The following is a 25501-nucleotide window of genomic DNA, read 5'->3' as shown; positions in this document are numbered from 1 at the left end:
AAATCATCTGTTAATTTATGCTTTTTTGGATTTAGTTAATCTATATTTAAGTCTCCACATATGAACATAGTCTTTTGGGATGCTTTTGTGAATAGTTTTTCCATCCAATCATTAAATATTTCAATGTTTGCTCCAGGAGTTCTGTATATACAACTCACAACAATGTTCTTTAACTTTTCCAAGCATATTTCTATTGTAATACATTCCAACAAGTCACCACCTTGACTGTTATGCACATATATTGCCACACCTCCTCCATTTCTATTCACTCTATTTCTGTAATTCAGTTCATAGTCATCAATCTCAAAATCCACCCCTTTATCATCATTAATATATATATATATATATATCTTAAATAATCTTTAATGCTTTGGAAATTGGCATATAAACTTCTACTATTAAAGTGGATTATTGAAATATCTTGCACTAGTTGGAATTTTATATTGAATTGTTCATCTGTATAATAGCTACAACTGTTATTAATATTAATCAACAAATTATTTTCTGGATCAATATGATTTTCCATGTCTTGCATTTTGTACTCATTATATACAAAATGTTCTAATTATGCATTACATAACTTGTTTCCAGCAACTGACATCTTTTAGTCATTTATGCTCTTTGTCTTCTTTCGTTACTTTCTTGCATTACCTTTCTTGTTTTCCTTACTGATATTTCTCCAACTCCTCCAGATCCCTAATAACTAGCACTTTGGCTTGCTCTGGTGATCCATTCGTCTTGATAAATATTTTGCAGTTGGCTGTCCATGTGGATTGTAGTTTTTTCTGCTTTCTAAGGAGTCGGGCCATTCTGGCAATGTCAGCGTTTTTTTGGTCAAATGTTCGTTCAGATAGACATTCGTGCCTTTCAGTCGTCTTCCTTGTTTCAACAGTTCAATATAACATGGCAAAAATGAATTCACATTTATTTATTGATTTAATAGATTTATAGCATTTTGAAAAACTAAAACTTGCATTTTGCGGAAAAAATAATCAGTTTTTATAATAAATCTTTGAAAATCAAATTATGGATTTAAATTTTGAATGTTATTATAACCTAAAGATGCTATGTGAAAGTTTCTAACAGAAAATATTGGTTTTCATCTTGTCACTTTTTTGGATACCGCTCCATTGAGCTATAATTATGAGGCGTGTCTCAACCGAAAAATGCCTCTGCACTCAATTGGATAGACCTACGACCAATCACAGCAACGGAGTGTGTGACGTATGTTGAAATTACGTCTTTGCAGCCTGACCGAACTGCTAGTTATTTCGCTACAATGACACTAACATTGTGATTATACTGAGTTAGCGAATGTACATCAACACCTATTATGTTTACCACATTTCGTTTATATCACAACATGAAGTATTTACTAAGTCATAGAGTAAGACTATCTCTTACCATTCATCCACGACGATACCCATTACGTTTGCTTGAAAATATTGGAGCCTAGCATGTCCCTCCACTTATTCAGCAACCACGATTCCGGGCTTCCGAAAAGAAGCTGGCAACGACCGCTAATTATATCCATCTCGTCGTGCACGCTGAGTTGCATCGCGTGATAACATTAGCCATTTCAGTTGCGACCAACTTTTGCCGAATAGGAAGGACGGCAAAAACATCAACAAATGCCCTGCTCGCGTTTCTCTGTTCCTCTTTTAAAATCAATGCTCTGTCGATATCTTTTAGAACAGACTCAATGTCAGAATCCACACATCTGAACTCTACAGCGGCAGCCATTCAACACACGCGCTCTTTGGTGACGTGGTTCATTACGTTACTGTTGATTAACTGTTCTTCATCCTATAAAGCCCGCCCTGACAATTTGATTGGTTCGACCAGCATTTGTCCTAGCATAGTAGCTCCTCAACGCAGAAACCCCAGACCCATCTTCCCGTTTACAAAATCTTGTGGGCGGGGCTAAGATCGGCTGGCACCCAGGCTAACATTTTTATTAAAATAAGTCAATTTATTGCGTTTTGGAACCAAATTCTTCACTTTTTTGATTAATGATGGTAACTACAGAGTTGCCTACCTATTGACTGCCATAGTAGTATAAACAAATACTGTATAGTAAGTTTCCTTAAAGGGAAAAATTTTAATTCTGTCATCATTTACGCTCATGTTGATCTAAACCTGTAAGAGTTTCTTTATTCTGTTGAACACAAAAGAAGATTTTGATTAATGATGGTAACCACACAGTTGACGATACCCATTGAGTTCCATAGTAGGCAAAACAAATACCGTCATTTATCAAAATATCTTCTTTTGTGTTGAACAGAATAAAGACACTCATACAGGTTTGAGGGTGAGTAAAGGATGACAGAATTTTCATTTTTGGGTAAACTATCCCTTTAAACTATAGGCTCCATTGTACTAATACATTTCATTTAAACTATGACAGGAATTATGGGAAAACGGCTTGATTTCTTTATATTCTGTCAGATGAAAATCAATAGCATCTGACAGAAAGCAGCCCCAATTCTATGATTCCTTTTATTTATGTGTCCTGGGTTTTGACAAATTAAGCAATCAGCTGGAGATTTGTTCCTCTGTGTTTTCGATTACCTATTGCAGGCTTTTCAAGAGTATATTTACAGTAATTTGTCATGTTCACTGCTGTAAGGCTCTCTGGCAGCTTTATTCTCTAAGGTCCCTCTAAAGTTAATGATCGCAATGTTCTTTCTCTATTATTGTAATTTAGGCCTGTACAGTTTTTGGACCCAATGGACAGATGTGCAAATCCACTTATCTCTTGTGTTATATTGATAAATGACAGAAAGGTTACACATTGCCTTATGGGTAACAATGGAAAGCTTTCAGTATGCCGCGCTGAGTTAGCAGAAAAGTAGTTTTCCCTTGCCATCCCAATTGATAAGGAGACGCCATTTAAAGCCATTTGTTTCTGCCAGAGGGCACTACCACCAGCTGAATGCAAGACCAGGCAAAAACACCCAATGGCAAAAACTCTTTAAGAGCTTTAGAAACCTAAGTCCCTCCCTCACAGCTGCTTTTCTTCATGGATCCTCTCCTCTTCAAAAGCATTCCTGAGATTGTCCTTTATCTATTCATGCTGCAACCGTCTAATCAAACCTTGTGATGTGTGTGCGGCTCTTGTAGCAGACACAAAAACGTACAGAGAAAGAAAGTGGTTGAATGGCTGGCGTTGGCCACTCAAGTGACTTTTTATTTTCAAGTGAGAATAAAGAATAAGGGGAAAATGTTATCACAGCTTTGCTTCTGTGTGCAATTTGATTGTTATATGCCTTTTTCTACCAAAGAATCAGCCAACAAAATAGGTGTCATTTACATTTTAAAAAGCTTTTTTAAGTAAATTCCTGAAAGATTGCACACACCTGTGCCATCTCAGATAAACGAGTTTTTGAGATATAGCTACAGTATGCTTTTAAAAAAGGACCTTGTGCTCAAAGTCATCACATTACTAGATACATAATCCACCCACATAATAAGCAATCACTTAACTGCTGCAAAATTCTTACTGCAGTGTTTTTCAATAAACATACCACCGTATTTATTTAGCCTACTCCACTTTATAAGCTTATATACCAAATGTCCACCACAAAGATAGTAATACCAGTCATTTCTGAACTTGTGTGGACATTTTTTTGGTTCACATGAGGAAAACAGCTTGTAAATCATACTGAATTATGTTTATTTAGAAATGTACAAAATGCAGATGGTTTGTGTGAGGGTTAGGTTCAGTGTTGGGGAAAGTTACTTTTAAAAGTGATGCATTACAATATTAAGTTACTCCCAAAAAAAGTAACTCACTGAAAAAAATGATTCATTGAATTTAATCAATTTTTTAAGGTAAGTGGTTGCAATCAATTTATTTAAGCTACATTTAAACAAAAAAAGATTAGTAACATAAAATAAAATATAAAACTTTTGTTTAAATGTAAATAAATTTATTGCAACCACTTGCCTTAAAAAATTGATTTAATTCAATGAATATTTTTTTTCAGTGTACTTATTACATACTTTCATAGAAAGTTATGCTTACGTTACTTTTTGTTTTAGTTACTTTTGCGTTACTTTTTCGTTGCTAAGGCTTGATCTCTTTCGGCCTTGCAGGTGTTTTTTATGAATGAAAAGTTCTGCATTCAGAAATTGCATATTTCATCACAAAAATGTCGAGCTCTGGGCTGCCATCTCAGTTTCTGACTCAAACTGTTCCCACACAGGCGTGTACACATAGAGTGGATAATGTGAATACGTTTAGTTTAATTCAGTCCATAATTTTTTTAAATCAAATTAATTAAACTAAAAAAGTAACTTGCATTCCTTTTTTGAAAAAGTAACTCAAATATTAATGTGTACATTTATAAAGTAATGTGTTACTTTGTAATATTATTACGTAATGCACGTTACTTGTAATGCGTTACCCCCAACACTGATTAGGTTTAGGGATTGGGTTAGAGAAAGGGTATAGTTTGTACGGTAATAGTCATTATTGCTATGAAAAGTACCCCCCCCCCCCCCCAAAAAAAACCTGGAAACAGAACATGTGTCTGTGTGTATGCATACATATAAAAAATTACCCTACAGATATCCCACCTTACAAAAATGATATAATTTACTATATAGTATAATTTTTGACACTTGTTAAGAAGGGGCGCCCTTTGTATTTTGCTGCACTAAATGAGGGGAAGTCTGCATACATTTATATGCATGTATACAGTTCATTTATGTATTTAACTTTTCGTGATATGATCCTGATGCATCTCTATTCCTTTAACCGCTGTCATAACGATGCTGAGATGAGAGGGTGTAGCTTTCAGCTGAGATATGAAACTCTCTTTAAGAGTACCTTTGATGTTATGCATTTGTGTTTAAGTAGCACAGAATCTCCGTTTTCTGTAATCTGAATCGTGCCTATATTTAACTAATTATCGTCCCACCTTGTTAGTATCGTGATGTCTGTTGCACAGATGGCAGGTGCGCAGGGACTCTACTGTAGTTGGCTAATTCTCCATGCACGCATGCGCAAACCCGCGCACATCCACTCGCAATCAACATTGTAATGGGACTTCAGTGGCCGTCGTTGCCCTCCGGTGACAACGCTCTGTTATCTCAACAAAGTAAGTCTGAGTGCAATTTTCTGAGACCACGAACCCTATCAGCTTTCTCTTTTCCTTTGATTTTTTTAAACTCTCGATTGCCATGCAGATGCCGTATTTATACACTAACTTACACAAGCGTTTTACACATTACGCATTACAGTAAAATTAGCCTCTAAAGTTACTTCTCAAACATACATACATTTCTGAACTGATGTTACAGAAATAGTTACAACCAAAATTCTCTTATTATTTACTCACCCATACCATCCGAGATAGGCTATATGACTAACTTTGTTCAGTTGGACACAAAGAGGTGGTTTCCCAGACAGGGATTAGCCTGATAAGGAACACTGTGCCGTACACGGTACCCCCTCTCTTGCACATGAGGCTGCATTACGTCATTGTAACTTTGAAGCATTAAATCTTCAAAATATACGGTCATGCGGCACATCCTTGTAAAGCTTAGACTTTCGGGTTTCCATATTATGCGCACACACAAAGCATAATATGATTTTTAGCAGTCATAAAACTGTAATCTAGTTGCTAGTTACCTGAACCGGCCGGCGCCGATTTAGGATATTTACTTACCTTCAAAATCTTTCCTTTATCCGCTTCGGTGAAATTGTCCAAAACAAATTGTTCATAAATCCCCAAAAGTCCAAGGAAAATCCAAGCCTTTTAATCCAAAACGATTTGTTCATCTCACAATCTTGACGTTTCTGACCGAATTACGATATAAATACTGTATACAATTAGTTCACTAACGGACATTAGTTCGAATCTCACTTTTCATTCACGATTTATAATGAATATATTTGGATGTCACGTTTATTGTGCAACGTCTGAGGAACAAATACGCCCCCTTGTGGGATTTCAGCCGTTCCATAAGAGGCTACACTAGTCCTAGACTAAATTAAATATAAGAGCTGTCCAAACTGAAAACAAACTGAAACTGTATTTTAAGACATATCTTAAAATACATAATTCCCCTTTGTTTTGCCTCAAAATGCACACAACTAATGATTTTAGCAAGGCATGTTTGTTTAAACTAATTATATTTCTTAATTAAACTAAGGCCTAGTCCTGGCTTAAGCTAATCCCTGTCCGGGAAACCACCCCAAAATGCTTTGTTAATATCCATGACTTTATGCTATAGGTACGTGACTGTCGCGGCTGTCAGTTTGGTTCCTCTCAACGAAACTTCGGATTTCCTCAGGCGACGTGCGGAGTAAAAACATTCTTGAAATTGTAATATACATTTAGTTTAATTGCTAAACCACAAGTGAACGAAATTTCAATGAATTTGAACGATGTGCACGGGTTGTTTTACCACGCAAAATGGAAACAATAGGACAAAATAAGGTGATGATTTTCGAGTTTCAAATGGCCAGTATTTTGTTATTCTTGAACCCATAGACATGGTCTTTGTGTCATTTTAAAGTTTTTTCAAGCTCTTTCTATCTGAACAACTAGTTTTAGCATTTAACCATGTTTAAAAATTTTGTCACTACATAACGTTAGGTCCCAAAAATCACATTCAATAGTGTTCTAAAGAGAAACAATTCGTCTGTGTTATAAACTACGATTATTTTGAGCTTGTTTAGTAAAACTGCAAACCAATTTACTTTAGTAAATTTACAGTTAGTAAACTGTATGAAGATGCTATTTAGTTTTTTTAACCTTACCATAGTAAATATTAAATTATACTACAGTTCATCAATTCACTAAATTAATACTACAGAATAGTATTAATTTCTAATCTACTACAGTACAATTTACTGTATAACTACTAAATAAATTGATAACATCAAATCGTATTGGTTCTGATGTGTCTTGTGACTGATAGTTTATCACAAAGTGGCATGAGGGTAAGTAATTATGAAATATAAATGATGAGAGAATTTACATTTATTTATTAAAGGAAAACACCAGCATTTTTCAATATTTTACTATGTTCTTACCTCAACTTAGACGAATTAAGACACACCTATCTTTTTTCAATGCGTGCACTTAATCTTTGTACAATACGTCATGAATGTGTTAGCATTTAGCCTAGCCCCATTCATTCCTTAGGATCCAAACAGGCATGAACCTAGAAACCACCAAACACCTCCATGTTTTCCCTACCTAAAGACCGTTACATGAGTAGTTACACGAGTAAGTATGGTGGGACAAAACAAAACGTGGCGATCTTCTAAGCGGATAAAAAATGAGAACTATATTGTATGGTGGAAGAGCACTTAGTTTGCAGGACTTTGACCTCTGCGCCCAGTAACATAATAACTTCTGAGTACTAGTGTTGTAGTCAAGACCGCCTAAACCGATACCAAGTCATGACCAAGACTAAGACAGGTCGAGACCAAGTCAAGACCAAGACAGGCCGAGACCAAGTCAAGACCAAGACCAGTGCAAGTCACTGCATTAAAACAGTTATGATAAAATGTGGAATATGCATATGATTAGGTACTTCTTGTCTGTGTGTGTAGGTGTGTGTGTGTGTGTGCGTGCGTGCGTATGTGTGTGTGTGTGTGCCATCAGTAAAGTTGATAAAATAATCAAAGGCATTGCAGATATGTGGGAATTTATCTTTGTCTATAAGCAAATAAAAGTGAACAAACACTAAGAAGCTGAAATCAACTTAACCATTTATTCTGAACTGTCTTTCCATGGATTGCCTGCCATCCACTTAACACAATACAGGTGTTTTTTGTAATAAAATTAGAAAAATTGTCATTGGGAGAAACTTAAACAATGCTTAAACAATGCCAACATCATATGCCAAACCTGAATAAACTGCATACAATTAATGATAAATAAATTTGTGATGTGCCTGCAGTTGTGGTCTTGACCGGTCTTGAAATAAAATTCCGAGTCCTCTTTGTCTGAGACCGAGTAAAAATGCGGTCGATTCCGAAACAAGACCTTTAAAAAGTGGTCTTGAGACCGGTCTCAAAACCGAGACCGGTCTCGAGAACTACAACACTACTGAGTACTCCCCCATCGCTCAAAGTTCCGTCAATATTACTGCGCCGGTGGTCGAAGTGCTCCAAACTAAGTGCTCGCATTGAAAAACAATAGGTATGTATTAATTTGTCTAAGTTGAGGTAAGAACAGTAAAATATTAAAAACAGTGGTGTTTTCCGTTAAGTCTTCATTTAGAGACGCATTTACTTTTGTATCGTCATATTAAGCTGGTATAGAAAATTTTGTAACATTATCATTACATTACTCAGAATCTTAGTGGCAGCAGTGATAAACGAAGGTTAAACAAACAAAATCTTCATCATGTCAGCCACTGCTGCCTTAAAGCAACACTAAAGAGTTTTTTTTACCTTAAAATAACGTTTCCAAAACAGTTTCAGTGGTTCATCCACTCAAAACAGGGTGAACGGCACTTTCACATTCGCTTTGCAGCGCTCTATCGGCCAAAACCGCACTAAAGAAGTTTCCAACCATCGGGTAGTGGTCCTGTAGTTCGAGTGAAAACTACAAAAACTTGCTTTACGGCAGACCTACAATCCAATCAGAGCCAGCTATGCTGTAGGCTTGTCGCGATAGTCGGTGAAACGGTGATAACCGGTGCTTCAGCCTCTCACCGGTTGTATCACTTGCCCACCGCGACACCGTCTTTCACCGTCGTTTTGATATTTTCGTGTAATTAAATCATTTAGTTTCGTAAGAGAGAGCAAACACTTAAAACTGAATGTGTCTGTTGTCTGAATTCAGCGGGGCTGAACGCGCGTCACGTCACAGAGCAGCCGCAGGTGTCAGATTTAATTTATTTCTGTCAGAGTTTGCAAGGCGAGCTGACTGACCAGATGATGACAGAAGCTGCGTGCTTTGCTCGTTTTTGTTATAATATACATATATTAGGGGTGTAACGGTACGTGTATTCGAACCGGACCGTTTCGGTTCAGGGCTTTCGGCACGGTGCGCACGTGCACCGAAAGGCCGAATGCATTTTGTGTGCGCCTGTGCGGAACATAATACGTGCGTTTCCGCACGAACATATTAAGTGGCGGAAGTCTCCGCGTTCAGCGCAAGTCTTCTGTCAAACATATAACATAATTCGGCCCGCAGAAAGATTTTTATTTACTTAGTTGTATATCCGTTTGATTATTGATGTAAATGTTTACGTGTCGTATCTAAAAGCGCATGTTAAACGCGTGTCAACGCGCTGCTTTGTTCTTTCAAAAGTGCGTGAGAGGATGCACGTCTTTCGTTGCTACGCATTCATGAGACGCGCTTTCTGTGACAGCAAGAATAAGGAATGTGTGATCAGATTTTTCATCTGCATATCACGTCAATCATATCATTGTCACAATGCGATCAGCTGGTCGGGACAGAGAAGAGCTGTAACCCGGGCTTACTCAGCTGTTACTCAGCTGCGGAGGGGTTCGTAAGTAAAGTCACAGCTTACATTGATGACACAAGCAAAGATTAGGAGAAACGTGCAAAAGATCAAAGATGGCTATGTATGCAGCTCACTAATCTCAAAATGAGTGTATAATAAGTATATCATCATGTTGCTTGCTATGCAGTTACACATAGAGCAGTAATATTATTTTTATACAGAGATATTACATAGCCAATTCAATACTGTGAGTTAAACAATCCAAAATAAATCAAAACAGAAAATTTTTAGTGGCAAAAATGTAGGCTAATAGTTCATAAATGTATTCAGGAATTGAATTTGTTAGTTCAAGGTTTTAGTAGAAAAAGTTTAAGAGAAGGTTAAGATAAGAGTTACCTTCTGTTATAAAATAATGTAAAAAATAACTTTGCAGTAGTATTTTATTTATTATTTTTTCATTTTATATATATTTTATCTGTTATATTTTAATAAAGTGTTTAAAAAAGTGTAAACAAATTGTAAAAAAAAGTTTAAAGTAATAAACAACCTGCAGTTTAATGTTTGCATTTCTCCCTTACTGTACCGAAAATGAACCGAACCGTGGCTTCAAAACCGGGGTTCGCACCGAACCGTGATTTTTGCGTACCGTTACACCCCTAACATATATGATGTTTAATATAAGCGAGATCGTTTTGTTGTTGTGTTTTTAATCAAGAAAAATATTAAACCCATCATTCAAGCAGCGCTTTTATGGAGAAGTAGCCGGTTGCTCTGCTTGGGACTGGCGGGTTCTGTGAGAATTACCTGAGCACATTGACTCAAGCACTTAAGTAAACCAGCTGTTGCACTCACATTGCACGCAAATTCATAGTCGATTTAACGCAGCTTACGCAAGCGATGCATTTAAACAGTTGCGTAATTCAAAAGTGAAAGTAAAATGTGCACGTCTGCATGCGCATTTATAAGCCCCTCCCAGTTTGTGACACGCTGATTAACCGGTGGGAAAATTACGTCACCGCGGCAACCCTACTATGCTGCAGTATTTACGACAGTGGTAATGAACAATTGCGCTTCTAACCTGTAGGGGGAGCAAAGAGCAATAAGTCTTTAGTGTTGCTTTAATAACACTATCAGTTAACTATCTGTTTGTTTGGTCTGCCACATTGATCTGTCTGTTATTGCTATATATGTTGTCCTCTCACCCAAACCGCGGGTAGCTGTGATCATTTGTGTGGATAATGCTTGTGAAAAAAGCAGGTCACAGGACAGTGCTTCAATAACAGCAGGCATCATCTCCTTTTGTAGCACGGAAAGCATGTGGAGAAAAAGCTGTCTCGAAGTGTTTCAGACTAGATCAGATCCAACCTCAATGATTTTCTCTCTTTTAGGTATTAGCCATTATTGTGTGGCTTCATGAGGCAATTTAAAAAGATTTGGATCCTGTTGTGTCAGAAAAACATAAAAGAATGATTTATCTGTAGAGGTTTCTAGGTTATAATGTTTTCAAAGCTGAATTCACAAGTGGACCATAACTTAAAACAGTGTTTACTGGAGTACTCCGTGAAGAACAGGATTCATTATGTTTATTTAATGTCTAATTTAAAATCAGTATCTCATTTGCTCACTCGCTATTACTTGGTTAAATGTGATGACAAACAGATCTAAATGAATAGTTGACTCAAAATTTGTCTTTATTTACTTTTACGTCATTAGATTTTCCATGCAATGGCATTTTATTGTGACCATATTGTGTTTATTGTGAGTCTTATAAACCCATTTCATGTATTTGTGTGATGAACAGACCAAAGTATGAGTCATTATTCATTCATACCTGCAGCGATCAAATCTATGGTGCAAAATATAGACTTCAGTAAATCTCATGAGATCAAACCTGTCATGACATCAAACCTGTGGCATCTCTAAAAAAAGATTATCAGTGAATAATGATTTCCATTTCTGTCTATTCAACAGACAGTGACATCATTTCAGTAGACTTTAAATAGTGCGTGAGTCAACATGTTAAAAACAGTCTATTATTCTTTAAGAAAGTAGGTTTAGAGGTTTGGGATGACATCACATGAAGCTTACAGCAGTAAAGTATCTGTGGAAGAATGTCATCCTTTGAAAGGTAATAAGTTACACTTTATAAAACAGTGATTTACAGGCTGGTTTAATATTCGTTTGATACTGTGCCTGTCAAAAGTGAGTGCAGTCACCTCTCCTTCAGATGACTCTTAAAACCTTGAGGATGGATTTTCTTATCAGTCTCTACTTCTGATTTTCTTCACTATCTGAGCAAACGACCTTTCTTATAACGTGCTTGGACTTCTTTAAAGCTTTTTCCAATCTCTCTCTCTCTCCCTCTGTCTTTTTCTCCTTCTCCATTTGCATTGTTAGTTCTCCATTTCATTGGCAGGTCACTTGTGTAACTATAAGCTTGAACCGATGTCTGTAATGTATAAACGTTTCAGGAGCAACAACATAAACAAACAGCTTCATACTTGTCCATTTTATTGGACTTTAATGGACCCCAACACGTAACAGTTTTAATGCAGTTTAAAATTGCAGTTTCAAATGACTAAAACAATCCCAAACGAGGCATAAGGGTCTCATCTAGTAAAACGATTGTCATTGTCACCTTTCGACGTCATTATGCAATTACGAGAGGTCGCGCTGGCACGTCACAGGATCAGAGATAGATGAGAAGTTGTGGTTTAAAAGTGCATATTTTTTATTTTTCTTTTATCGTTTCGCTAGATAAGACACTTATGCCTCGTTTGGGATCGTTTAGAGTCCTTTGAAACTACAATTTTAAACTGCATTAAAACTATTACGTGTTGGTCTCCATTAAAGTCCATTAAAATGAGAAAAATCCTGGAATGTTTTCCTCAAAAAACATAATTTCTTCTTGACTGACCAAAGAAAGACATCAACATTTTTGATGATATGGTGGTGAGTAAATTATCTGGATTTTTTTTTTAAGAAAATTGACTAATCCTTTAACACGTATCAACTTAGCTAACCTTACTGTGTAAAATTCATGTATACAATGTTACAGCTTTGTGCTTCTCAGTTTATCGTGGATGAGATCATTTAAAATGCATCATTGAAATCGTTTCTTCTCTTGTATATAAGGATTCAATTACATGATGCAAGTGTATTTAGTTATAGCTTACAATCCAAATGCAGTCAATTTTATTGCCAATGTGTTAAAAAGTTATATTGGCCTTCTTGCTGGTGGACATCGTCACTTTTTTGTCCTGTATTGTTGGGTATGCTTTAATAAATTATGAATGACCACCTGTAAGGCTTATGTAGCAAAGGTTTTAAACAAGGAGCCCCCTATTCATAACAAGGATGTTCTGTATATAACATCCTAGGTAACGGGAGGTGTTTTTGAAGGATACGAGTAAACATTTTGCTCTTGAGGAAACCACAGGGAGCTTCTTATGTCACCTAAATCTTCTTCCCTGCTGGCAGAGTGAATAATGCACAGGGCTGCTTTGTATTGTCCATGCCTTTGTTGAGAAAAGCCTGTCACACCTTTGAACATAATCTAAAATGCATCCATTCCACACCTCATATTTCTCACGTTAACAAACACACACGCACACACGCGCACACACGCACACACGGGTTCCTTTATAAAAATGGTGTTTCATGCTTTTGATGTTTTAGAGCTTGAAATATTGAGCCTGTTTGTAAGCATCAAATATCAGATTTAGGTTTTAGATTACTTTAGATTTTAGTTTGTTTCGTAAGAAAATAATTTTGTAAGAACTTACAATACACTGAGTAATTCTAGGTTATTTCAACCCAGCGTTGAGTCAAAAAGGGACGAACCCAGCCCGTTGGGTTGTAATTTAACCCACTGTCAAACCCACTTTCTTGGTTAATTTAACCCACAGTTGGGTTTTGTAGGGTTTGACCAAACGCTAGGTTGAGTGTACAGTGTACAGTAATGTATCTAAGCATTGAAATGCAATATGAACCCAATATTGCATGAATTGTTAAAGTGCATCTATTTCATTGCTAAATGGTAGTTTGTGTATTTAATATAACACAATGTGTTTGCATGGTTTATGGTTTAAAAACACATTATTTTCCACATACCGTAAATTTTTCGAAGCTCCAGAAATACTGCTTTCCTCAAACGCTCTAATTGTTTACAAAGCTCATCGATCTGAAAAGCTCTGTGTCCCTGATTGGCCAGCTAATCTGTACGTTGTGATTGGCGTGAATACCTCTGACGTCAGCCGGAAATGTGACGCTCTTAACCATGTTTGAAAGATTTGCTCACAATGCAATGCTAACAGGTGTTAACTTACAGGCTAGTCAAAGCGGTAGCAATTATGATAATGTCGGTCTTAACTAGAGCCCGACCGATATGCATTTTTTTGGGGCGATGCCCATACGGATAAGGGAGTAAAAAAGACTATAACTATATATGAAGAGTTTGGTTCCAAAACGCAATAAACGCCATTTTTGAAAAAAATGAGTTACTGCCAAAATCAGCATTATATCAGGTCAGTAGTTAAAAGTAAATTCTTAATTTTACGCAAAATCCAATATCCGCCGTGTTATTCTGTCATCTTTTCTCCCTTTTTTCCCAAAATGCGATAACGCCACTCCCCCTTTTTTACAGAATGCAATAAATCCCACAGGGCACCATTCACGCAATGTAAACAAACATGGCGACGCGCTGAGTACATGGAGTCCTAGTTTTCCTCATTTACTTTGTACTTTGTGATCAACAAACAAAACAAAATAATACTTTAATGGCATTGATAAACCTGTGATGGTTTTCTGTGATGGGAAAGAAACGTAAGCCATCAACATCTAATAATTTCCCTGAGAGGCACTCGGGAGACGGGTGCTTGTTCTCCTGACAGCATCAAGCTTCTCATGCTAACACATTGACCCTAGAGGATCTTATAAAAAACTTTACATAATTTTACTCAAAGTCAACGAAAATCGAGCAGGACCAAAAACATTTTACAGCTGATCTCTGTGAAAAACGTTAAGCGAAGACGTCAAGTATAACCGCAATGACAGGGTTCTTAATATGACAAAGTAAGTGTTTTGATTAATGACATTAATGTTTATATTTTTAATTAGTGTGTACAACTAGTCAACTAAATGAATACAACATGGTAAAGATGAATGCACATTTATATAGGCTATTGATTCAATAGATTTATAGCATTTTGAATAAAAACTTGTCATGGATTTATTGCATTTTGTGGAAAAAATTATCCGTTTTTATAATAAATCTTTGAAAATCAACTTATGGATTTGAATTTTTTATGTTTTTATAACCTAAAGATGCTGTGTGAAAGTTTGTAACAGAAAATAGTTGTTTTCATCTTGTCACTTTCTTGGTATAGAAAACACGTTTTTACCAAAATTTGTCAAAATGGATTTATTGCGTTTTGGAACCAAACTCTTCATATCATCTTATATTCTTTATGTGTATATTATAGTACATTACACATATACTACAGTATATTATACTGCAGTACTGTACATAGAATACAATCATGACATTATCTAGTACTTTTTCTTTATTAATCAGGTAATTTACTTGTCATTTATAATTTACTTGTCATTATAATTTACAACAACTTCAAAAGGACTATTGTTATTGATTCTCTGTTGAAGTCTACCAGAAGTTACATTTTGTCCATAAAGTCATTTGTTTATGTTGTTGCTGCCGTCCATAAGTCTCAGTATTCAGTTATAAATAACTTTGAGGCAAAATAAAGATTACACATGAACTTTAATATCCTTCTAGTTATGGAAAAATACAAACGAAATCCATTCAGATTAAGTTTGTTCAAATTGTTAATCTTTATCACTTTATAGAAAGGCATTATGCAGTCCTTTATAAGGACGGCATCAAATAGATATTATTGCATAAGTTACTTGTAGTTGCATAGTTGTGTTCCTGGTAAATGGTATTATGTGCTGCCTTTCAGAGTGATTATCTGGTGTAAAGCTGGACTTTTTATATTTAATAGCTGACCTTATATTCTCTGCACTGAGCTATTACACAATCAGTCTTTTTTTATAGATTTTGACCTCAATTCAGACACAGATTGTTACATTAATACCCTGAAATGTAACATCTTGCTTGATTTTCATTGACTGATCAGCTCATGAAATTACATCACACAAATTTAGCTTAAAATGTCACATTTATCAATATCTGTTGACCAGATGGAATTATAAAGTAAAGGGTAAAATTCGGAGTATGTACCCATCATGTATCACCACTTCTGACTTCCCAAAATTTGTTGACTCGCTCAGATTCTTCCTGAGAGCAAGTAGCGGCCAAACCCGTGTAGTGTAAGCATTAAGTCAAGCTCCTTAAAGGATTAGTCCATTTTCTTAAAAGAAAAATCCAGATAATTTACTCACCACCATGTCATCCAAAATGTTGATGTCTTTCTTTGTTCAGTCCAGAAGAAATTATGTTTTTTGAAGAAAACATTGCAATTTTTCTAATTTTAATGGACTTTAATAGAACCCAACATTTAATACTTAATTCAACACTTAACAGTTTTTTTCAACGGAGTTTCAAAGGACTATAAACAATCCCAAACGAGGCATAAGGGTCTTATCTAGCGAAACGATTGTCATTTTTGACAATAAAAATAACAAATATACACTTTTAAAGCACAACTTCTCGTCGTGTAGATCCGGTCGTGATGCGCCAGCTGACCCCACTACGTCACCGCAATACGTCATCACGTCAAGAGGTCACAGAGGACGAACGCGAAATTCCGCCCTAGTGTTTACATGTGTTGAGAAAGAGGACCGTTCCTACGTTGTTGTATGTCAACTGATACTAATTAATCTTTGTGGCAGTTTATTGTTTAAAATGGTCCGCAAATGTGCGTTTTAGATATGTAACACGTGACCTCCCTACGCCACTACGCATTTACGTTAGATCGCGCTGGACTGGACCTTGACGAAAAGTTGTGGATTAAAAGTATATATTTTTCATTCTTCCCGTCAAAAATGACAATCGTTTCGCTAGATAAGACCCTTATGCCTCGTTTGGGATTGTTTATAGTCCTTTGAAACTCCGTTGAAAAAAACTGTTAAGTGTTGAGTTAAGTATTAAATGTTGGGTTCTATTAAAGTCCATTAAAATTAGAAAAATTCTGCAATGTTTTCTTCAAAAAACATAATTTATTCTGGACTGAACAAAGAAAGACATCAATATTTTGGATGACGTGGTGGTGAGTGGATTGTCTGGATTTTTCTTTTAAGAAAATGGAATATTCCTTTAATGGAAAACAAATATAGAAATCTATTACAAAGTGCTTAGCTTCAGGTTATAAAGGTAAACACTAAGTGTATTTTGCAAATGAACGCTGGAACGTGATCAATTTTCTTTTTTTCCTGCGGATGTTAAGTATTAAATAAAGCCAGTCAAAGGTCGCCATTTGCCATTAGCGTTCATAACAAAACGCCTCCGCATGCGGGCACACAAAATTGCACCTAGTAAAATTCAAGTGGCTGTTTGTAGCAGCCCATAAAAAGACACTTGGCCATTAGCACCAAATTATGCCGCTCAAGTGTGCTGAGAGAACCAACCTCTCCCTTCACTATTTCAGTATACGTATGTGGCCGAATAGAACAGGAAGCACATTAAAGAAACCAAACCAAAGCCTGCTGTTCAATGCATTTCTCCCTCTCTCTCTCTCTCTTAGGCTATACATAGCACATATATGTTAAGTCATTACAGCAGTCTGTCTGGTACCCTAGGAGCGGAGGGAAGCCTTTTTTTTGAGGTTTTACAACATCTGGGGGTCCCATTTCCTCAAATATTCACATAAACAGCCAGCAGAGTCGTCTTTCAAGTGGTTTAAGTGATGACATCGCTGTCGGGGTATAAAAGACTAACTTTGGAGAGGGTGCTTGTGTTGGCTTCATATTGATGTTGGTATGATGATAAGATGATTATCCGCACAGTCCCTTTTCATCCCATCATGGCTTTCAATGAACTCACACAGTAGTACAAGGTTCAAAGTCAACCTTTAAGAAATCTTGGGATTTTATATACCAAACACGCACCCTTAACTCCAAAGGGGACGGGCAGTTTTATTGCTCTCTCTGACTTTTCTAATACCAGAGTGCATTAGGGCAGGATACACACTGGTATTAAAGCAAAGATCTATATATTTTTTCACCCCTGGCCTTCTCTCTCATTGTCTCCTATCTGGCTCTCTTTCATCAATTTTCCCCTTAATTCATCTTTATCCATTCACTCAGAACGAAGCACTTTTTAATGAAGAGGGATCTCGCTGACTCTACTCAACCTCGGTTTAGCACCACGGATATAAAATGAGACACGTAGAATTAAATGACAGAGACTGAATCTGGCATTACAGAGTCACCTGAAGTGCCCCGAGAATCAGAACCGCATAATGCGTCGTATTATTGCAATTTCGATAGAGAAAAGCTGTAATTGCTGTGGATTTACATAATAGTTCTTTTGTAACATGACTAAAATCCTTTCATTTGGAGCTCGGGGAGATATGTTGTATGTGTGGGTGGATTATTTTACCTTCATTTATCCGATTTGTGTGTGTGCACGCACGCTTATAGGTATTTGTAAGGAATGGATGCATTTAAAGGCGGGGTGCATGATCTCTGAAAGCTATTGTTGACATTTGAAATCACCTAAATTAACACGCCCCACCCCAGTAGAATCTGGACCTTCTTTTGATAGACCCGCCCCACACATACGCAACCCAGGCAACGATGTTGGATAATTGACACGCCCCTTACTGCTGATTGGCTACATCTGGGTGATTCTCGCGAAATTAGACTTATGAGGTGTCATGAAACATTTTGATATAAAAGGTAAATGCAAAGAGTATCAAAATAAGGAGTATACAGTTACAAACATCTCTTCATGTACTATTTTGCACATGATTTCAAATGACATCATACAAACCAATATTGTTGTTTTTACCACATTTAAGGGGAACATTTTCATCATCGCCCATGACAGTCATGTCCATGACTGGATTTGGGTTCTTTGACATGGAAATATTTATAACTAAAAAATCTAAAAAATAAAAAGCTTCATTGCATGTTATACTATAAACAGTTACAGTAAAGAAACATTTGGTATTTGGTGATCATTGGTAAATGTAGTGACAATAATAAGAAATATAAATGTGTCCAAGACCAATTTTCTCATCCTCCGCAACAATTTTCAATCATTGTTTAAGCCCTCAAGGAACTAACATTTTAAAAAAACTTGTTGGAAGGGACATTATTGACTGTGACACTCAAGATGGCTAGCAGGTAAGCAGTTCTTATTTTTTCTCTGAAGATAAAAGTTAAAATTTTGTTTGTCATAGTACCAAGACAACTTTATAGTTCTCATTACCGAAACATAGGTTTGTAAATGCATATATTTAATGTAATATCATGTTGCGGTAATGATAATTTTTGATACTGATAATCCAAATTTTTTGATAATCTGGTTATAGTAAATTCAGACCTTAATCTTATATGCGCAAAAAATTGGCTTCAAGGGCTTTTTAAAAATTCAGATGCTGGACACTTTCTAAGTCTGGTTTTCATGAGAATCACCCATGTGTGTTTTGGTAGTCGGCCCGACTTCCTTTTCCAAAGTTTTTCTCAAAAATCACGCACCCCGCCTTAAAGTAATTTAGATGAATGGATTTATGATGTATGAGATAAGGTGGGTTACTCTGACAGACTAAGACATGGTTAAACCATACGTGACCCAGTCTGTGAAAGCCCAGCTTTACATTTTTCTACATGAAATCATCCTACATAATGTAAATAATTTTGTGTGAAAAATAACCTTGATATCTTTAATTCTGGCCTAGTAAGGCCATGTCAAAGATTGAAATTAGGACGAAATCAAACTTTGATTCTCCTAATCTAATAAATAGGTTAATATTTAGCCTGGATTTCATAGGCAGGGTCACCTAATGCCAAGTTCAGACTGTACGAATTTAGCCCTGATTTTGACTCTCTGACAAGTTTTGAGAAATCGCAAACAAATGCCCAAAATCACAGGCAAATCGATGCTCATTAACGAGAGTGACGATTACAGAGTGTGACAATTTCGCAGACGTGAGATATCTGGCATGCTAGATGCCGTGTGAAATGTGTTCTGACTCAAAATAACATCGGCGATGACCTACAGCCAGTGAGGTAGTAACATACAGGGCAGCTGGAAGTTATGATCCAAGACCCACATGAGCATACAGCAGTGCAGATACTGTAAATGCAAATTAGGACACACACACAGAGATGAGGAGAGGGTGAGGTGAACATTGAAAGTGGTCTCAGAACACATTATGTAAGTCAGCTAAGCTGATTATATGATACTTTTAAATTCACAGTGCTACATGTGTGAGGGCCTGTTAAGCTTTAGCCCTGCTATTAAACTAACAAAAATCACATGCACAAATCCATATACAGTACAGCATATACAGTATGACCACACACGTCACATATGTGACTCATGAGTCACCTTGTTTCTGTTTTTTGTATTTTTTTTATTTGATTATTTTTGTCTATAGGGTATTTGTCGAACGTCACGTGACCAAACCGGAAAACATGTCTCATCACATCCCTTTGCTGGAAGAGCTGGTGTTGACGGCAATAACTATAGATCTGCTAGCTTGTTCATTTGTTCATATGTTTGCATTCGTTTTATTGTAAAATCTGACTGTATTTGAAAATGAAATCAACAAAGTACAATAAGCGGAATAATCCTGACAACGATTTCTGTTGTGTACCCCAGTGCGAGATGTCAGTGAACTCCAATTCCATTGTTAATTTCCACCTAATCATTATTCTGCTTTCAGAAGTTTCATAAAAAAAATCAACTGAGCTGGAACAGACTGGAACTCGAACAGAACACCCAAACTATCCCTAACATTACTTTTATGCTTTGTGGTTTCTCGCTTTTCCTCACAGACCTACGACAGTGTGCTTAGATGCTGACAGCACCAGTCAGCCTGTCTTTATTTGATACTAGTAAAAATATAACAGCATGTTAAATTGATTTATGGAAACTTTTAAAGATACAAAATTGGCAATGGTTAGGAAACATTTCACAGATAGTTTAAACATCAATAGCAATATACAGTGAAATAAAAGGGATGGAAATAAAATAAATAAAAAATAATAAAGGGTATCATAAACATAAGAAAAGTACTGAAGTCATATTGAATAAAACGCTGCCATATCAATGGAGGATATACACTGGTCCTGAACCTGAGGCGATGTGGCCTGTTTGCAGAATACCGAATTTTGTCATGTAGTGCTGCACAATTAATCACATCCCAATCGCAATCGCGATGTCAGCCTGTGCAATTATATGACAGCAAAATGTTGCAATTATATTAAATAAATAAATGCGTGGATTTGTTAACACAAACTTTCTGATAACAGTTTGATGATTTCCTTGCTGTTTAAAAAAATTTTGGATTTAGGATTACTGACACTAAGCAGTTGCTACATCACGTGGCAATATGAAAACATTTCTAGTTTTACAAATACACATTTTAGCATTATCACTAAACTGTGTGTGGATTTTCCTTAAAACCCATCAAGTTGACTCATGATACCATTTATTATAATCGCAATCGCACATCGCAATATTAGCATCAATAACCGCAATGGGAAAAATTACCCAAATTGTGCAGCCCTATTGTCATGCAAAACCCTATTAAAAAAATGTCATCTGTAACTTTTGCCTCTCTATCGCCATCTCCGTTTGAAACATAAAATTGCAGGTTACTATTATTACTTTTATTTACGTATTGATGGCTCAATCGTATTAAAAAGCCTTCATCTAAACACACTAATCCATACAATTGAGCTTAGTTGGATGCAAATTTCGATTGTATTGAAATAGGTTGTTATTATCCGTTCTCTGATCTGATCAAAAGGAGGAAAGTACAGTATGCATGTAAACGCTTGAATTGTTGTAGTATTTTCTCAAGCGGATGCAAAAATACATTGTGCACATGCGCAGAACATTTATGCTCAAGATCTTATATTTACATCTCACATAATTCTCATCACAGAAACATGCAATAGCAAGACAATGGCAACACACATTATTAAGGTAATGGGGTCAGGCAGTGTACATTCTGTGGTGTTCATATAAACTTTCATAACATTAGGCTACATAAAACAATGAAATAGCGTAGAAAACTTATAAACTACTTAAAAAACTACTTTCTCCAACTCAGCTTTGTAAATTTATCCAGAGATAAGGTGTGAACTCGACGAGAGATGTTGTGCGCTGGGTGGCGTTGCCAAGTCCTCTGCTTTTTTCGAGTTCAGATTTGGGCTACTGTTTAAATGGTCTCCGTGTTTTTTTCTTCTTCTGGGGATTAAAGATGAAAGGATTTCGTTCATTAGTTATTGGTATTGGGCTATGAAAAGTCATTGGGATGCTTTTGGGGTAATGTCCATTGGGCTGGTTTTGATACGCAAAGATGGGAACCCAGGCTGTGCACTTGCGGAGACGTTCGGTTCGGATTATATAAAAATGTACATGCATGACATTTGAATGTTTAGGGTACATGTAAACTGTCGTAACCCTCAATCAGATTAAATTCAGTCGGAATGACAAAATTGTGCATGTAAACATAGCCAATGTTAAATCATGATCAAATTTTTCTTGCGTTACAAATATTATAATGTTTATAAAGGTGGATGATCTACATGTAGTTTAAGCACCTCATTTCACTAGACACTGTTTGAACGAGAGAGTTGAAAGAGTTGGATTTTTTAACCCTATTTATGGAAAGTCTCAGCAATACCACAATTCCTCACAAACCTTTACCACACACAGACAGGAATATGTGGTGCTGTTTGAAGGCACTGGGCAATATTTGAGAGTATTTGTGTGTTTTTACACAGACTTTGTTTGACTGTGCTGAGTGTGTTTCATGTGCCAGCAATCTCGAAGACAGCAACAACTATTTGGTTTGACCACACATCAAATATACACACACACTTCTTTAACCTGGGACAGAGAAAGCCTTATAATGTGGCTTTTCAGCTTGTACATATAATCTAGTAGAGTACACTGTAAGTATACAACACACAGCTGGCCTTTGTCACACATACAGTAAGTATTTCTGATTTGCACAGCCAAGTTTGGATCTCCTGGTTTGTTTGACCTCAGTATGCTCCTTCCGTCCATGTCACAATATATCCCACACTAGTTGGGATACATGGAGCAGATTTGTACTCGTTGAGTTGTCCAGCAAGTACCGCGCAGACAGAAAACCATGGTGGTTCTGTCAAACTCTCGTAACATCACAATGTGAAGCTGAAGCTCTCACAGGCTGTTGTGACATATGACAGATGAGTCTATGCACTTTATGAGCGGATAACAGCTGTGGCGGAGTGATGTGGAGATAGTGAGCTCGACCGTGAAATTCATTCCCTCCCGGTCTCTCTCTCTCCTTCTCTCCTGCTCTTATCTGAAGCACACATGTGTGCCTGCATCTCTCCAATAAGGGACACCCAAAAACACTCCTTCAAAATGGTCGCCCCATGAGGGCCCCAGTTCTGCTCATTCTTTTTCTCATTTGTTTTATCTCTCTCATCTCTCTGTTCCAAACTGCCTTTGTTATCTCCCATTATCTTTCCCTCTTTCTAGTCAGTTTGGCTAACCCTTATCCAACAACGTTTTTTAGTTAATCATGTCTAAGAACTGATTCATAACACAAAACTGATTCAGGCTAGCTTTGTTTCGTTTCGCTAATTAAAAACAAGCAAGCAAAATAATTATGACTTCATTAGCGCTAGGCTGGATTACATGCATCAGCGTCGAAAGGCTAATGAGGCAAAGCTTAAATTTAATGACAAAATTAATCTTTTATTATTTGCCTCGCATCCTAAAGTTTAGTTCTATATGTACTTCGTCTAAGCTCCTAAATCACACCCCTATTGGAAAACATACTGTGTATGGATAAACAATGGCCTTGTTCAAAATGATTTTAATTAAAAACAAGGATTGCATTTAAACGGGTCATTTTCGGTCGCCGAAAGGCCGTTATGGTAGTTTGAGTTATTGCAGGAATGCCAGTGTTTATTTGCAGTCTGAACTGCGAGCGTAGTTAGCGCAGCTGTGATTATTAAACTTTACACGGCTTGTAATGACATCTCCCAAAGTCTCAAAATTCTCCCCGACTCTCCTCAGAGGACGAAATAGCTATTGACCGGTCTCGTAAATCAGAGTCAGATGTGTGAAACTCATACTTTCGCAATTTCGAAAAAAAGCTCAAATCACGGTCAGATTACGACTTGTGAAAGGGTTGCAGGTGGCTGTAACAGAAACCTGAGGTGTTTGCTGTAGTGAGATCATTTTATGGATTGCACTGGGCAGCTCCTGAAATACGTACAGAGGCACTCGCTGATGGCTAATGGCTCCCAATTCTACCGCGAGCTCTTATTGGTTTATGGTTTATGTTGAGAGATCGCCATACTTAAATGGGATTGACCCTGAGCCCCTTCACTTTCCCAGAAAAATGCCAGTGCACTCCAATATCTCCATGAAAACACAGGACCTGTTACATAAACATGGAAATTGCACCCAGAATTGTTTCTGCTAAAAGAAATAGTAAAGTGATTTGCTGGTGTTAGTTGATCGTGTGAGTTTATGGTCTACCAAACCTGACCAGTTGAAATGATCCAGAATCCATTTTAAACCAGATCTAACACACACCCCTACTGAAAAATCCAGCATAAGCTGGTGAGCTGGTTTTAGCTGGTCTCCCAGCTTGGTTTTAGCTGGTGTAGGAAGCTGGTGTTGCTGGTCTAGCAAGCTGGTCTAGCTGTGTTTTGGTCACTTATTAAGCTGGTCTAGCTGGACTTAGCTGGTCAGGCTGGAAGACCAGCTGACCCACCATCAGGACCAGCTTTGTCAGGCTGGGAGGACCAGCGTAAACCAGCTAGTGCCACCTTAAACCAGCTTATGCGGGTCTTAGCTGGATTTTTCAGTAGGGAGTGGACCAGTCTTCTCAATTAAGGAGATCAGAAAGGCTGCTTGAAGGGCACCTATTTCATTGCTAAAAACAATCTTATTTTGTGTATTTGGTACGTTGCGAATCCTGAATACCTCTGACGCCAACCAGAAATGTGGCGCTCCTTACAATTTTTGAAAGATTCGCTCACAATGCAATGCGGACAGGAGTTAACTTACAAGCTGTGAGTCAAAGCGGGAGGAATTATGATAATGTCGGTCTTGTCTACATCACCAATCCCAGGAAGTAAACTGTTGCCTTCAATCCGTGTGTTTGTTGTAGTCCAAGAAAGGAGATTTACGTTGGAGATGATAACTCGCGTCATCGTTTACTTTAGGATTTTTGCATATCCTTAACATGTACTACAAATACACACTTACACACCAAAGGAAATGTCAAATCGTGAATCGGAGGATAGGTGCTCTTTAAGATGTCATTTTCCAGCAGGTGTGTTCTTGAATGCAGATTTGACACAACAAGTGTTTTCGTGCCTTAACTTTTTATTGTTACTCTCTATATAACATTGCCAACAATTAAAAAAGTCTCTTCTATAAGTCAAAATAAAAATGAGCCCAAATCTACACACCCTTAAGTAGTGATGCACCGATGTATCGGCCACCGATATTTATCGACCGGTTTTTGATGAATTTGAAACCATCGGCATATCGGCAATAGCACGAGAAAGGCCAATACCGATTGTTTATTAATTAAACACATAAAGGCAATGAGTTGCATGTCTGTTGTTCAATTAAAATGATTTAATGTTCTGGTGTGCACTATACCCAAGCACCAACAGAAAACCGTTGTTGAGCTGGCTCAAATGTTTTGGACAATAAAAGAAACAAACTGCACTTTAGTGGGGGAAAAGAAGTCCAACTTTTTCTGAAGTAGCAATATTTATACTCTGTTTTAAGCAATAGCACTGGCATTATTTATGTTTATTAAAGAAATCCATTATATGTAAAAAAATGAGTTAATGTTGTTAATAAAAGAAATGCTGAATA

General features: G+C 36.9%; 1 protein-coding gene across 1 annotated transcript in view; it reads left to right on the top strand.

The window, feature by feature from the left end:
- Window positions 1-5014: 5014 nt before the first annotated feature.
- angpt1 (angiopoietin 1) overlaps window positions 5015-25501 on the top strand; it is a 202829-nt gene continuing 182342 nt past the window's right edge. Inside the window, exon 1 of the mRNA XM_055220298.2 lies at window positions 5015-5105. The gene's annotated coding sequence lies outside the window, so the exon portion shown is untranslated. The remainder of the gene's footprint in view (window positions 5106-25501) is intronic.

This window comes from Misgurnus anguillicaudatus, chromosome 20 (assembly GCF_027580225.2).
Source record: "Misgurnus anguillicaudatus chromosome 20, ASM2758022v2, whole genome shotgun sequence".
NCBI classification, from domain to species: Eukaryota; Metazoa; Chordata; class Actinopteri; order Cypriniformes; family Cobitidae; genus Misgurnus; species Misgurnus anguillicaudatus.
Note: the sequence above shows the minus strand (reverse complement) of the source record. Positions and strands in the feature narration are given on the sequence as shown.